General features: G+C 36.2%; 1 protein-coding gene across 5 annotated transcripts in view; it reads right to left on the reverse strand.

Moving 5' to 3' along the window:
• The window catches only part of LOC121386944 (nephrin-like), a 211,023-nt gene that overhangs the window by 117,266 nt on the left and 80,083 nt on the right, over nucleotides 1-13,674 (reverse strand). The gene's annotated exons all lie outside the window — the stretch shown is intronic.

Consider the following 13,674-nt stretch of genomic DNA (forward strand, 5'->3'; position numbering starts at 1 on the left):
AAATTTAATTCAGTTTTATGTATGTATACGTTTGCCAGTATGTCTTATGAATATGAGACTGCAGTGAGAAAACCGACATTTTACGAGTACCTCAAACCAAACAGAATGATCATCTGGCTTTTACCTGGTTCTATAATGTTTATACACCGATCCAACTTCTTCAAGATCTTTTACACAATAATGCCAAAAATAACGTACAAAGTACGAAACTCGATCCGCAAAATGAGCACACCTTGTGAACAAATGAACAAACCAACAACACTAAAACATCAACTTTGTAAATAATACACATCAACAAATGTAAAAAAAAAAATTAAAAAATAGTTTTTTCAGTGAAACTTGTTTTAACCGCAACCGTTGTTAAACAGCTACCTGTCTTAACAGACCACCTTAATAATACAGTAGACCCAACAATTTGTTTTCAATAGACCATAAAAATAAGTAAAATTATTAAACAAAAGAACATGTACTTATAATCAATAGACCACCTTAATAATACAGTAGACACTACATTTTTGCAATATACCATAAAAAGACAAGTAAAATTATTAAACAAAAGAAGGAAGGATTAAGGAAATGTTTTATTTAATGACGCACTCAACACACTGTATTTACAGTTTTATGGCATTGGACATATGGTTAAGAACCACGTAGATATTGAGAGAGGAAACCCGCTGCCGCCACTTCATGGGCTACTCTTTTTCGATTAGCAGCAAGGGATCTTTTATATGCATCATCCCACAGACAGGATAATATATACCACGGCCTTTGATATACCAGTCATGGTGCACTGGCTGAAGCGAGAAATAGCCCAATGGGCCCACCATCTGGGATCAATCCCAGACCGACCGTGCATCAAGCGAACGCTTTACCACTGGGCTACGTCACGCCCCTTTATAATCAAAAGATCACCTTAATAATATACAGGACTCAGACATTATGCCAGAGGGTACGGAGGTTTAAAATTATATACCCTAAAATCTTGGATTTTAATGGACATAATATTTTTTTATTTTTTAGACAGATGACAGTAAAAGAACTGCTGTTTAAAAATTGACCAAGTGCATGGAATGCAGTGTTCATTTTCGAAGCACTACGAGCACATAACCACTTATGGTTTTATTATGTACCCTCAAATTATTTTCTGGCAGAAAGCTTAACAGTAGATGCTACAGGTAAAATTATTAAACGAAAGAATTTACAATCAGTGCTTCTCAAATGTTCTGCATTTTTAAATACGATACAGTCAACAAGACTTCAAGGCAGTTTTTGCTTTATGGAATGACACATTAAATATGATAGAGTTAGACAGACTTGAAGGCAGTTCTGGCTTCATGGAATGACACTTTAAACATGATACAGTTATAGTATGGAATGACAGCCTCGTCCATCACTATATAGACCAAACTGATGGCGATTTCCAAGCGAACACCATCAGAGTGATTTTCACCTCCTGTCTCTCATCAGCTGACCATCACCGACCACCAAGAACTCATTTACTTACAGGTCTTGCATACTTAGTCCAGCGATACACATTCTTGGAAACCTGTCATTTCTTCAGTGTAAACCTGTATACATGTACATGCACAGATGATGATTCGTTGATGGAATGTGTGCATGCGTGGTATGAAATGTCAGTTCGATCTACAGTGTGAAATACAATAGGATGCTGTGGGAATTGACCGATGGTCATGCTGAATGATGGAATATATATATATACTGGCACTGTCAAAGACCAAAGGAAATGGAATGAAATGTTTGTTAAATGACACCTCGGTATATGTAGAAGTACAGCTCTTTGGTATCTAACATATGGTTATAAATACAGTGAAACCCCTCCAAACTGGACACCCATGAGATCAAGTAAAAAGTCTTGTTTTTTTTGTGGGTTTTTTAGGAATTTCTGGTTTAGAGAGTTTCTGTTCTGTACTGTACCCGGGTTTCTGCAAGAGGGTAAAACGGGTATGGTGCCATACCTAAATGTTTTGGTAGATTTTTTTTTTTTTAAGTTAACTTTTTGACAAAATTAATTACTCTTATTATCACTGTACGGTTTTCTTAACCCTAACCCTAAACTTAACCCATTTTTTTTCTGGGAGGGCCCCCCCCCCCCCCCCCCCCCCCCCCCCCCCCCAAAAAATTTGCCACTTAATTGCCAGTTTATTTCAAAAATGGAATCAGGGCCCTGTATTACAAAGCAATCTTAGTCACCTTAAGTGTATATGATAGCTATATCCTTAAGGTGATCTTAGCACTAAGATCACTTCATAAAACGGGGCCCTGGTTTTCCGTCTTATTCTCCCAACACTCCACCCCAAATGAAACACAGAAGCTGTTGATTTACACATACATGTAGATTGCTTTCACTGCAAATGACGTTTGCTATAGAAGCACAGGAACCACTTAATTTTGTAAGTCTCTGGTTAACACAAACCATCTTCATTGGCTTAAAACAGCACTTTAAAGAAAAAGCAGGCATTCCACAAATTAGCGACGAGCAAAGTAACTAAACGCTACTTGAAGAAGCTTTTTTGTCTGTTCCATTAAAGCGCAAACAATTAAACAAATGGTTTCCTGTAACCAATCCATGGTTATAATGCCTGAAACAATATGGCCCATTATTCTGGGTAAGATAAACAAAACCTCATTGGTTTCTCTCGACTCTACCTGGTGAAAATTGCACAGCCAAATACTGACTGGAGACAAGATGTACCAGACACACAAGTCTTTGCCAGGAAAGGTGAGTGCTCACTTCCACTCACCTCCACTCTCACCTAGAAAGTTTTAAGAGAGCTGCAAACAGATCATTTGCAATCAACATTTTAATGAATTTCACTTCAAACTTCACATGATTGTTCACCTAGCTGGTATCATTTCTGGAGACGTAGCCCACTGATAAAGCGTTCGCTTGCTGAGCAGTCGGTCTGGTACCGATTCATGTCAATGGGCACATTTGGCTGTTTCTCGTTCCAGCCAGTGCACCACGACAGGCTGTGGTATGTGCTTTCCTGTTTGCGGGATTGTGCATATAAAAGATCCCTTGCTACTAATGGAAAAAGGTAGCAGGTTTCCTCTCTAAGACTATATGTTCAAATTACCAAATGTTTGACATCCAACAGCCAATAATGAATAAATCAATGTGCTCTAGTGGTGTCGTTAAACAAAACAAACAAACCATTTCAGGAGAGTAATCTTCAGCTCACCTTGATTTTGCTAATGGCGAAGATTGGATACAAAAACACAGCCTGTTTTTCACTTACATGTGTATAACTTACATACATTTACAATGCTAAAACACTTTTGTTTTAAAGGGACAGATCCTAGTTTTTAAACACTAAGGCATATTTTTGTTTTAAAGGGACAGATCCTAGTTTTTAAACACTAAGGCATATTTTTCATGTAAACTCTAGTTTCAACCTGTAAAAAAGGACACTTAGTTTGGTTAATTTACAAACCTGTAACAAATTTGATTACAACAGAATAAAATAAAGAGTCTGTGACATTGAAATACCCTTAAAAATTACAAAACGCGACTCCTTAATAGTTACTTCTCAGACACACATGCGTTGTTTTCAATATGAAAAATGCATTTTGTGATATTAGAAACATCAGGATAACCAGAAACATTTCAGATGTATGGAAATGGATAATCTAAACAAGAAAATAAAGTAAAGTTTGATTTCAGTGATCATAAATGACTCTAATAGTGAAAAATATGCTGTTGTGTTTAAAAACGAGGGTACATCCCTTTAAGAAAAACAGGCTCGTAAATTCAGCCCTTTTTGTCCTTAACTCCACAGTTGATGAAAGTGGTGGGAGCTCAGGGGGCACCTAGCTGCCCTCACAACTTGTGGGTGGGGACGAAGACTATCAAATATTACTACCAGCTAGACAAGCAATATCTGCCCGATGCACATCATACTTCGACACATTGAACTTTGACCCGGAAGTCGGTCATTTAGTGCAAGGCAACCGTATCACATAAAAATTAGTGTTAACAGCCTCTGCAAGGTTCACAAATGTTTCCCTTCCCAGACAGAGAAAATGAACAAGTCTCGAAATGACAGACAAAATGTGAAGCTGTTACAGAGGTGTGAATAATGTCAGAACCGGCAAAACGCTTGCACGCCACGCGCAATAAAGGTGACGACAGGCAAGGCAGCGAAGTGATACCCAGTGATGTTTTCCTATCATGCATTTCTGCTGTCTCTGTAAGACAGTGCGCGAGATGTATTGGTAGATAGTAAGTCAACATACAACCTTCTACAACTAAATAAATAAAGGTACTTTTTTTTCCAACTAAAGGTAAGTTCTGTCAAAATAATAAAGAAAGAAAAAACCTAAAAACGTGAAAAATTCCTCTTATTCATTTTTTTTTTTCATTTGCAAACAAAAAGGTTCGGTAAGAATTTTTTTATAAACTTAAAGAAATGCCTAAAAATGTGATTTGTGGAGGGTTATCATGATTTTTTTTTTTTTTAAATATATATATATTTTTTTAATGAGGCAAAAACTATTTTATAATGGAAGAACAACTGACTTCAAAGGTTCTGTAAATAAATGGAAAACATGGAATATACAAATTTGCTTTGAAGATGGAGTGTAAAAAGATGGAGTCAGGCTAAAAAAAAACTATGACAAATTGGCAAATTGGCGGGACCGGAAGATATAGTCAAGATAGCACTATATATAGTCTGAAAATGTGCGTCAGCTGACGTGATGGTATTGTCGGCATTAAACAAGTTCTGATGGAAGATCACGTCACAACAGTCTGGCTCGTGTGCAGCCAGTGGTTGAAGCTTCTCACTCCAAGCAAATTGTTTCCTTTTCTAAAGATATATTTTCCATGGGGAAAAGGAAGGAAGAAAGGAAACGACACACTTAACACATTATTTTTACGGTTATATGGCATCGGACATACTGTTAAGGACCACACAGATATTGAGAGAGGAAACCCGCTGTTGCCACTTCATGGTCTACGCTTTTCAATTAGCAGCAAGGGATCTTTTATATGCATCATCCCACAGACAGGCCCACAATGGGCCCACCAATGAGGACTGATGTCACACCGACCTCGCATCAAGCTTAACGCTTTACCACTGAGCTACGTCCCGCCCCTTTTCCATGGGAGTATGGCTCAATATCTCCAATACAATTTGCCTCACAACAGTCTAGAACCCCCTTCACAATTTTCTGTACACACACCTGGAAGTACAGATTAGATGTGAAAGCCACATCTTTGCCCACTATGTTTGGGATCGATTCTCATCGGTGGGCCCATTGGACTATTTCTTGTTCCAACCAGTGCAGCACAACTGGTATATCAAAGGTTGTGGTATGTGCTATCATGTCTGTTTGTGGAATGGAACATATAAAAAAAATTCCTTGCTACTAATGAACAAAATGTAACAGGTTTCCTCTCTAAGACTATATATATCAGAATTATCAAACATTTGACATCCAATAGCTGAAGATCAATTAATAAATCAATGTGTTCTATTGGTGTCGTTAAACAAATTAAACCACACACGTACCTACTATCAGGATTCAGGGATATCATCCACATACAGCTATGGTGTGGGCAATAATTGGTAAGTGTGTGTCAAGCATAAACCGACTTCTCACTCACTAATGTCACTGATCGCTAACCATTAATCTACGTTCTGGATATACGTACAGCCCAATTACCTGAAGTATGTGCCCACGGCTTGAGCCGTAATTGGTTATAAGCACAAAAATAATTGAAAATGAAATGAAACGTAATCGTGACACTTACCAAATGGTCTCAAAACAAAGTAAGTTCGTTTTATTTACTGACGCCACTAGAGCACATTGATTTTTAATCTTACCATTGGCTATTGGACGTCAAACATATGGTCATTCTGACACTGTTTCTTTTAGAGGAAACCCGCTGTCGCCACATAGACTACTCTTTTACAACAGGCAGCAAGGGATCTTTTATTTGCACTTCCCACAGGCAGGATAGCACAAACCATGGCCTTTGTTGAACCAGTTATGGATCACTGGTCAGTGCAAGTGGTTTATACCTACCCCAAATGGTCTAATTTAATTCCATATTAATTAACCTCCCAGGCAAACCAAAAAAACAAAAACAAGGAAAAAACCCTCAGTTGATCTCAATTATGTGGTTCTAAAATAGTCCTATTGATATATTATTCATGTACACATACATATTAACCTTCTCTTTTTTTTTAAACCCACAAAAAACACCCCAAAAAAGGCAAAAATGTAGTGACATAAAACTATTTTTATAAATTAATATAGACAGGAATGTCAGACGTATCTTCAAAAGAATTAATCTACATGCCTTCTGGCCATGTAGCACAGCTATGATTTTTCTACGCCAACCCAAATTTTATAAATCTACATTATTATGACAAAGTTCTGAAGACAAAACAATCTGCCTTTTGGCCTTTGATTGACAGAATGTCAAATATCCCTTGCGTCTGACTGATGACAACAGAATTATTAGTGACAGTCCTGGTCCACAAATGAATATAAAGTGCTGCACGTTACATAAGTGAAAGCCAATTAAAGAGATAAATCTACCTGAAATTATCCACTAAAAACTATTAAGAGAAACCAGGTGTCTTATTTACGACATCATTCCATCACCGTGCTGGCAGCGGCTTTATTCAATTAGGAAGATTCGTTCTTCCCTTCACTTTGATATACTGAGAATGCTGTAGAGAGATCTCGAGATACCATTTGATGTGTATTTTACAACTGTGTGCAGTTAAAACACCTGGAAAATAGTAGTTTTTGTTTTGGAAGTGTGTGGGGAGGAGGGAGGGGGTGTTTAAGACACCTGTTACATTTCAGGTCAACCCATAAACATGATCAAAATAGTGTAAAGAGACTACCAAATTTATACTTGTTTTAAAGGATGTGTACATGTAGTTCTGAGGATATGGGCAGGGATTTATTTATTTATTTATTTATTTATTTATTTTTAATAATCAGAGTTCATGCATATATATGTACTAGTACATATCATTTGCTTTTGAGTTCATACATGATATCCTGGCCACCCTACATAACAAACAACTGGACTGCCACTGACAAGATTTGAACCAATAACCTGACTGAGTGAGAGTGAGTGAGTGAGTGAGTGAGTGAGTGAGTGAGTGAGTGAGTGAGTGAGTGAGTGAGTGAGTGAGTGAGTGAGTGAGTGCACATTTAAAGACACCCTAGCATGAAACATACATCAGCTACTGGGTATCAAACAAAAGTAAGTACAATGCACATGAATGACTTGATAATGATAAGTGGTTTATTAGAGAAGTTGGTGTAGTGTTCTCCGACCTCCCAACAGAGACATGCATGTTGGAGGGGCGGGACGCAGCCCAGTGGTAAAGCGTTTGCTTGATGTGCGGTCGGTCTGTGATCGATCCCCGTCGGTGGGCCCATTGGGTTATTTCTTGTTTCAGCCAGTGCACCACGACTGGTATATCAAAGGTCGTGGTATGTACCACCCTGTCTGTGGGATGGTGCATATAAAAGATCCCTTGCTGCTAATTGAAAAGAATAGCCCATGAAGTGGTGACAGCGGGTTTCCTCTCTCAAAATCTGTGTGGTCCTTAACCATATGTCTGACACCATATAACCGTAAATAAAATATGTTGAGTGCGTCATTAAATAAAACATTTCTTTCTTTTTATTCCACGTTGGAGGTACTGGAATACAAAACAAGCATCTGCCAGTCTTAATAACCAAAATGACATGACCACTGTACATATCAGTGTTAAAAAGATAACAGATAAAAAATTTAATGATATAAACATTTTGCATATGCAAAACATGTTACTATACTTACATATACACACATGTACATGTATGCATGTACAAACTAGACATGAAATCAAAGATGCACATACAGCAGATAATTCAAAAACCATTATACCTGAAGTCTTTGCAATCATGCATATTTATTTTAAACTAAACTAATTTCAATGTATTCCAGAGATTATATATAAATATAAAAGTATTCATATTGTAGTAAACATAAGTATTCTTTAAAAACAAATTAATTTAGGAATTAACATAAAGGAAAGGATTTTTTTTTTAATGACATCTCAGTTATTTCAAAACTTGATCAAGAATAAGTAACAGGGCATCTATTGCAGCTACACAGGTTAAACAGGGCAGTACACACCACAGTCTTTGATGTGCCAGTCTTGGAGCACTGATTGGGATTGGCAAAACATAGGGTCCAATTAAAGAGGGTCTTCAATCCTGGGACCAATCACACCTCCGGCAAGAGCCCTATACCACTAAGCTACATCCCACCCCTAACATTTCGAAGAACTGCCATTTTTCTTAAAGTTAAAGATTTTATTTTTAATCTGAAAATTCAAAGTTGTAAATAAAACATCAACCTCTTACAGTGATGGATTACATTCTGTTGCTGTGGGGACATTCCTCACATAAAACTACTATTTATAGCACGCCCAGAGCTGCTAATTTCAATTATCTGCAGATGTTTCCATACCCAACCTGCAATTGTTTTGTCCATGTTAATTATTCCAACAATGTCACTATCGGCCTTAATTAGTGTTATCGGGCAGAAAACAGGTGGGGCCACCTCACCTTAGCCAGGGTTGTAGACAATGGCTAGGTGCCGATTCCAATACCCTATAAAAACTGATAACCAATTTTGCTGGGGAAACAATTGAATATCACTTTCACCAGACCGTGCCAGATGGTAGGAACTTTGTGATGTTTCATGTTACATGCAGAGCCATATAGCTAAAGAGGTTTTACATGCAGTCTCAACATTCAACATTGCCTAAGTAAAACCAGATGTAAGATTTCTCTACATGCATCCATGTAACTTCAAAAAATATACAGTATTTGTTTTAGTTTTTAGTGTTATAGGTCCCATATCTATTCCAAAAAGTGCCATTATTAGTTTAAATGTGTTCCTTATGTCCAACTACAGAGGATCCTAAATTATTGTGCCTGGATGTCCTTTTAATTATACACATTACACAACAAGCATTTTGAGAGTACTGCTAAAGCAATACACGTCCCCTACCTGTTCCAACAATTTTTCATATCTCCTAAATTTAAGGGCCAAACATCTGTGAAAAGTGGGTAAATCACCATGAAAGTTAAACTTGATCAGTAATAGTACATGATAAAGCTATATACCAAATTTCACTTCAATATTTTCAGGTATTGCAAAACAAAAGTCAGGAAATTTTTTTTTCATATATCCTAAGTTAAAGCTATACACAAAATTACAGGTTAATATCTCAAGGCCTTCTGCAAAAACACATTCCACAAACACATGTGGGACAGACGGATGGACAGACAGGCAGACAGAAGGACATGCACAGCCATTGATATACCACTAGACATGGTGCACCGGTTGGAATGAGAAATAATCCACTGTGTCCACTATGGATGATTGATCCTATATACTACAACAATCCAGACATGCACTTTTAACAGTGGGCTGTATTCCAATCACCAGTGATATAGAAGGCTGCCAATAAACCTGACGAGCATGCAGTAATGAAAACCATGCAGCTACCAGTCAAAACAATATCATATTCAAAACAAACTTGTAAAAACACTTCTGTAGTTATATATAAATAAACATAAATATGTCTATGAGCCTAATTAGACATGAAACAACTCAAAAGCTTGGAGGTTGTAATAATTAGCCATACTTAGAGGAGATGATTTTCCGCGATCACGAAAAAACGGACGGAATCGCGGAATTTAGTAACTGACACGGAATTTGCGATTTTTTAAAAATAACCTTCAAAAGTTGTATTTCTGGTTCAAGCACCGTAATAAATATTTTTGGTAGTTTTAAGATTCAATATTATTATTGATAATATACGCATAGTGTTTTGGTATGCGAACTTTCATGGAGTGCACAGTATGCCTAAATATTTTCAGAACCGTTAATTCTCGGAAGTTACGCTTAATTGCCGTACGCTTGCAACAAAGCATGTGACTGTTTACCCGTGTCACTTTACACAGTGAAATTTAACTTGAAATATAAAAACAAACATGTACTAATACAATTTTAGAATGTTGATTATATAATAAGATTTCTAGTACGTTCAATTTCGATATTTTTCAATAATACTTATTACGATTCATAAGCATAGCCAATTTACACAACGCTTTCATTGGAAAACGTAATTTCGTAAAACTTCGGGCATATTCGTTAATCTGTACGGAAACATTTCACATTTATAGTCCGTCCCACGGGGAACGCCTTTTTTCATGCTACGGAATTTACTACACGTTATTTATTTCTGAACCAATTGTTTTTTAAATTGCACACAAAAATAGCATTTTACTTTTAATCTCACCGGTTTATTATTGTAACACATGTAGCATGTGCTAGAGACCCTGCGGTTCAGGGGGTCCCGCGGTGAGGCATTGTGTACATTTTCCCCAGGTCATTTTTCCCTCCCTGAGGAGGTTGCAAAATATATATCTTGGGAATTGGGCCCAGCTATTATTTGTGCTACGGGCCCCGCTGATCCTTAAACCGGCTCTGAATATATAATTCTAGGCAAATATATATTTTTTAAAAGTTATAAAATAATGTCGAAACTTTAAACGATCGATAGAACAATGCTTAGTTTCGGTTCACTACCACTGGCCTATATCCAGATTGACCCGACCTCGTTTGAATATGTAATTTGTGCACACGGCAAGCTAGTTAGGTTACAGAGAAACATAAATGTGTAATCGAGTGAGTAGGCCTACTAGTAATTCTTACGTGTGCCCTTGTTGGGTTTTTTGGTTCATGCTTTGTAATCAAACTGGAACTAATAAAATGTTGTCATGTATTTATTTATTTATACATATTTTTTGGCAACTAATGTAAGATTACGAACCATGCATTACCAAAGTTCTTGTTCATATTTTCGTTTTGTTTACAAATGAAACTTACCCATAATACATCAGATGAAATGAAGCTGAAAGCCACGCAATCAACAATTATTTATTGTTTGAAGTTAAAGGAGAATGGATCTCTTTATTATTATTAAACACAAACAATAATTAACCGTAATTAAGTTTGTGGCTTTGTTTTAACCGCGGCTTATTTAAAGGTGCGGTTTATTTACGGATGAAGGTGGGAACCAAGTGGTGCAGTTTATACTTCTTTTTTTTTTTAAAGTTTGTTTTAATTTTTGTTTTACAGGTATTTAAAAAAATAGCAATAGCAAACCAGCTCAGAGCTGGAACAATAAAACAAATGTATATAGTTTATAACAATAACTCATGGCACTAATTGAATACAAAAACAGAAAAACACGGAATTTGCAAAAATCTGAAACGGAATGTGGCAAAATCTGAAACGGAAAATCATCCCCTCTACATACTCTATGGTAAACAACACCCCAGCATATTGTATAATATAATAATATAAACATGTATGTGTTTAAAAGAAAATATCATCATCATCATCATTGGATATTTTATGTTTGGGTTTGTTTAAATGAAGATTTTAGTATATGATTTTCTGAGATAATTTGAGCTCACACACAATATGAATCACCAATTTCTTCATTCTGCATTGGTTATAAAATAAATATATATTTAAGTTAATGTAGCTGCTATTAATTGTGTCAGAATATTTTTTATTAGTCATACAAATTTTACAAAGCTAATTTTTAATGACATTTATAATTAAGAAATGTTTAAAAACTACAATTAATAATTGTAATAAAAATAATAATAATAAAAAAAAATTAAAAAGCAAATACAAAATTACAAAAATAAATAAATAAAGAAGTTAAAATGAACACTACCTGCATAATAAAATCACCTCTTATACTGAGTGCCCCACTAACACTATAACTAACAATGACTGATCCAAGTCTGTTATATTTCACCAATCTTAGTCACGTTAAAGTCTCTGGTACACATTTCGCCAAGTGGATACAGAACAGAAACTGAAACCCCCATTCCTTGGTATAATTACCTTACGTATCGGTTACATATTCAAGCAGTGCAACGCAATTTACAATAATTACTGGCCTGCGAGAGCTCCGGCATCGTGTTCTTGGAATATTCACCTGATTAATTTTGTTTAATACCACTAATTCCGTGTATCGAGTACACAAATCTTCGGCTATAGCCCAAATAAACGACATTAACAGGAGAGTGCAGATTATACTGTTTGACTGGGCAATAAATTTCAAATGTAACTGTTCCCGACAGATATAATGGGGGCCTGTTAGTGTAAATTCTCAGACAGGATACAATATGTCAGGAGATGGCAACTGGGCAATACACAAAGATTAAGGACAAAACAAATACAGAATCCTTTTTTTTTTCTTCTTCTTCTTTTTTTTTTTTTTTTTTTTTTTTTGTAAACCTTTTTTTTCTTCCGTTTTTTTGTTGTTGTAAACCCAAATTGTGTTTAGAAGGCTATTTTAAACAGAAAAACACGAGATTCAACTCACAACTTGTATTCCCCGGAAACCGGATGTAAAACATACATGTAACAATCAACTCACAATCATCTGAACAGACCACCAATTAGGGCCGTAACACAACACCGATTCAGACTGTGCAATACACTACATTCCTCCCTTTGTTCCAAATAAAAGTATATAGTTTCTTCTTGTTGTTCCAAAATAAACCAAAATATTCCACCTTTTTCAATTTCACAGAATGTTAATGTTCGTTATATTCTTATAATTATAAACGAAATAACACTTCCATCCTAATGTTCTTGTATTAACAGTATTTGCACTTCAAAATTGAATAGTAACGCAAAAATAAACACCAACTCAAATACTATTATCTTACTACTAATAAAACCCTAATGAGGTTTGGGAAGACTACCCAAATACCTCTCTGGTGAGACAGGGATTATTCTGCCCTTCACACGTCTCCCCGTTATTCAGCTAACTTATAATCTTTCAAATAACTTGGCATTTTCTTCTTTCGTTGTGGTCTAGGTGATCTCACATCAACTGAATTGTCTTTCCCATTTGGCTCGTTAATCGAAACATCAATTCCCTCATCACTGTAACCTGGAATGTAGACCTCGGGCTGCTCCTCCTGTTGAGCGAAATTTGGATCTCCACAATATTTGTGAACGTGTGAAACATTGCGTTTGTATTATACTCCTCCTGGTGACCGTACAGTGATCTGGTTACCACATTTATCAATTACCTTGAAAGGAATATTTGCAAATCGTGTTGAAAGTTTGTTTTCCCATTTCTGTTTAAGCAAAACGGTATCTCCTGGCGAGATTTCACTGTTACGAGCTCCTCTTCTAGTATCCACATAATCTTTCCTGTTCTGCTTATTTTCCCGATCACGATCTTCTACCTGTAAATCAACATTTGAATAGTTCAACTTCAGTTGTGGCACTTTAGTACGAATATTTCTTCCATACATCAACTCTGATGGACTTACTCCTGTTGTACTGTGAGGAGTTGATCTGTATGCTAGTAAGAATTGATGAAGTTCTAGTTTCCAGTTCTTTTTCTCTGCTTGTGCAATCTGCATGACTTTCAGCAAAGTACGATTTTGTCTTTCCACTTCTCCGTTGGCTTGAGGCCACAATGGAGTCGTTCTTTTATGCTCAATATCATGATCAGACAAATATGCTTCAAATTCTTTGGACACGAAATTTGCACCATTATCAGTTTTCAGCGTTTC

This window comes from Gigantopelta aegis, chromosome 12, assembly GCF_016097555.1.
Source record: "Gigantopelta aegis isolate Gae_Host chromosome 12, Gae_host_genome, whole genome shotgun sequence".
NCBI lineage: Eukaryota > Metazoa > Mollusca > Gastropoda > Neomphalida > Peltospiridae > Gigantopelta > Gigantopelta aegis.